Source organism: Colobus angolensis, unplaced genomic scaffold, assembly GCF_000951035.1.
Source record: "Colobus angolensis palliatus isolate OR3802 unplaced genomic scaffold, Cang.pa_1.0 Scaffold36, whole genome shotgun sequence".
Lineage (NCBI taxonomy): Eukaryota > Metazoa > Chordata > Mammalia > Primates > Cercopithecidae > Colobus > Colobus angolensis.
Window position 1 is genome coordinate 26,258 of NW_012116932.1, and position 2,479 is coordinate 28,736.

The following is a 2,479-nucleotide window of genomic DNA, read 5'->3' on the forward strand; positions in this document are numbered from 1 at the left end:
TTCACCGTGTTAGCCAGGATGGTCTCGAACTCCTGACCTCATGATCCACCCGTCTCGGCCTCCCAAAGTGCTGGGATTACAGGCTTGAGCCACCGCACCCGGCTATTGAAATATTTTTCTTTGTGCTTCTTAACTGGCTGGGCATTCCACAGCACCACTGTTGATGTCATCTATGATGTCATGAGGGTGGCGGCCATCAACATTACAGTCCACAGACTGGGCAGTCCCCAGGATCTCTTTGATGGTTCCAGAGAACTCTCTGGCTAAAGATCGGTGCCGCATTTGTCTCCTAATGTTGATGATTTCATCAAAAGCGATATTCCCATTGTGTTTAATGTTTTTCTGTTTCTTTCTGTCTCTTGGTGGTTCCTTGAGGGCTCTGATGATCAGGGCAAAGGCAGAAGGCACCACCTGAATCTGGGCCTGTCAGTTCTGAATGGTCGGTTTCACTGTAATCCTCAGGCCCTTCCAGTCACCCGTTGCCTTGGCAATGTCATTTTTGGAGACAGACCCAGAGGGCTAATCTTGGGGGCCAGTGCAGAAGTGGCACCCACTTCACCCCTGGTGTGCCTCAGGTATACGAATTTGATCTCGTTGGTGTTGAACTTTGGCAGCATGGTGGAGGTGGCTGGTGTCAGAAGAACCTGGATTCTGGATGACCAAAGAAAGTTGCACCTTGGTCTCCTCCAAGCTGAAAGCCCAGCTAATTTTTTTTTGACACGAAGTCTCACTGTGTCACCCAGGCTGCAGTGCAGTGGCGCAATCTTGGCTCACTGCAGCCTCCACCTGCTGGGTTCAAGCAATTCTCCTGCCTCAGCCTCCTGGAGTAGCCGGGATTACAGTCACCCGCCACCATGCCTGGCTAATTTTTGTATTTTTAGTAGAGATGAGGTTTCACCTTGTTGGCCAGGGAGGTTTCACCTTGTTGGCCAGGCTAGTTTCAAACTCTTGACCTCAGGTGATCCACCTGCCTCTGCCTCCAAAGTCCTGGGATTACAGGCATGAGCCACTGCACCTGGCCGGAATTTTTTGTATTTTAGTAGAGACAGGGTTTCACCATGTTGGCCAGGATGATCTCGATCTTGACCTCATAATCCGCCCGCCTCAGCCTCCCAAAGTGTTGGGATTACAGGCATGAGCCACCGCGCCTGGTTCTTTCTTTTCTTTTAACAGGGTCTTGCTCTATTGCCTAGGCTGGGTGCAGTGGCACAATCTTGGCTCACTGCAACATCTTCCTAACATGTTCAAGAGATTCTCCCACCTCAGCCTCCTGAGTAGCTGGGATTGCAGGTGCACACCACTGCATCTGGCTAATTTTCATATTTTTTGTAGACACAGGCTTTCACCATGTTGTCCAGGCTGGTCTCGAACTCCTGAACTCAGGTGATCTGTCTGCCTCAGCCTCCCAAAGTGCTGGGATTACAGGCATGAGCCACTGCACGTGCAGGTATTTATTTTTTACTTAGGATCTGTGCCCTAACTCAGAAGTTAATTCTGTTAATTTCACCAATGTCCAGCCTGGGCCTGAATGAGTGAATGAGGCGGTTTTGGGTAAACAGGTGTTACATGCTTAATATTTATCATCTCATTAAATCAGTGGCTTCTACATTACTCTTAGAATTTCTCAAACCTCAGATGGTTGAGGGGTCAGGATTTTGTGATATTCTCATAACAACTGTACTATTATTATCATTTATAGACAGGGTCTTGCTACGTTGCCCAGGCTGGAGAACAGTAGCACCATCATAGCTCACTGCAGCCTCCACTGCCTAGGCTCAAGCAGTCCTCCCACCTCAGCCTCTGGAGTAGTTGGAACTGCAGGCGTATGCCACCATGCCCAGCTAACTGTATTCATCTAATAGTTTTCTTTGAGTTAGCCCACTTATTAGTCACTTTCCCTATTTAGAAAGTAACAGTTTTTTAAAAGGTTACAATGAAAATAAAACAATGTCAAAAGATACTGCTGAAACAGTAACAGGTTTAAGTTTCAAAGAGAGATTAGCCAGGCTTAACGACACATTGTTTCCAAGTGAAGAAAACTATGTTTGGGCAGAGAAGGGGGATGCAAGTTGAAAAGGGAGAAATTTGGAGAGATTCAGTTTATGTTATTTAAATAATATTGAATTGGGCTGGGTGAAGTGGCTCATGCCTGTAATCCCAGCACTTTGGGAGGCTGAGGTGGGCGGATCACCTGAGATCAGGAGTTTGAGATCAGCCTGGCCAACATGGTGAAACACCATCTCTATTCAAAATACAAAAATTAGCCAGGCACGGTGGTGAGTGCCTGTGGTCCCAGCGACTTGGGAGGCTGAGGCAGGAGAATCACTTGAGCCTGGGAGGCAGAGGATGCAGTGAGTCAAGATCGCACCGCAGCACTCCAGCCTGGGCAACAGAGTGAGACTGTCTCAAAAAATAATAATAGGCCGGGCACGGTGGCTCAAGCCTGTAATCCCAGCACTTTGGGAGGCCAAGATGGGCG

The 2,479-nt window shown here is 48.2% G+C and overlaps 1 pseudogene; it reads right to left on the minus strand.

The window, feature by feature from the left end:
* Window positions 1–129: 129 nt before the first annotated feature.
* On the minus strand, window positions 130–695 carry LOC105519732 (annotated as a pseudogene).
* Between the last annotated feature and the right edge of the window lie 1,784 nt (window positions 696–2,479).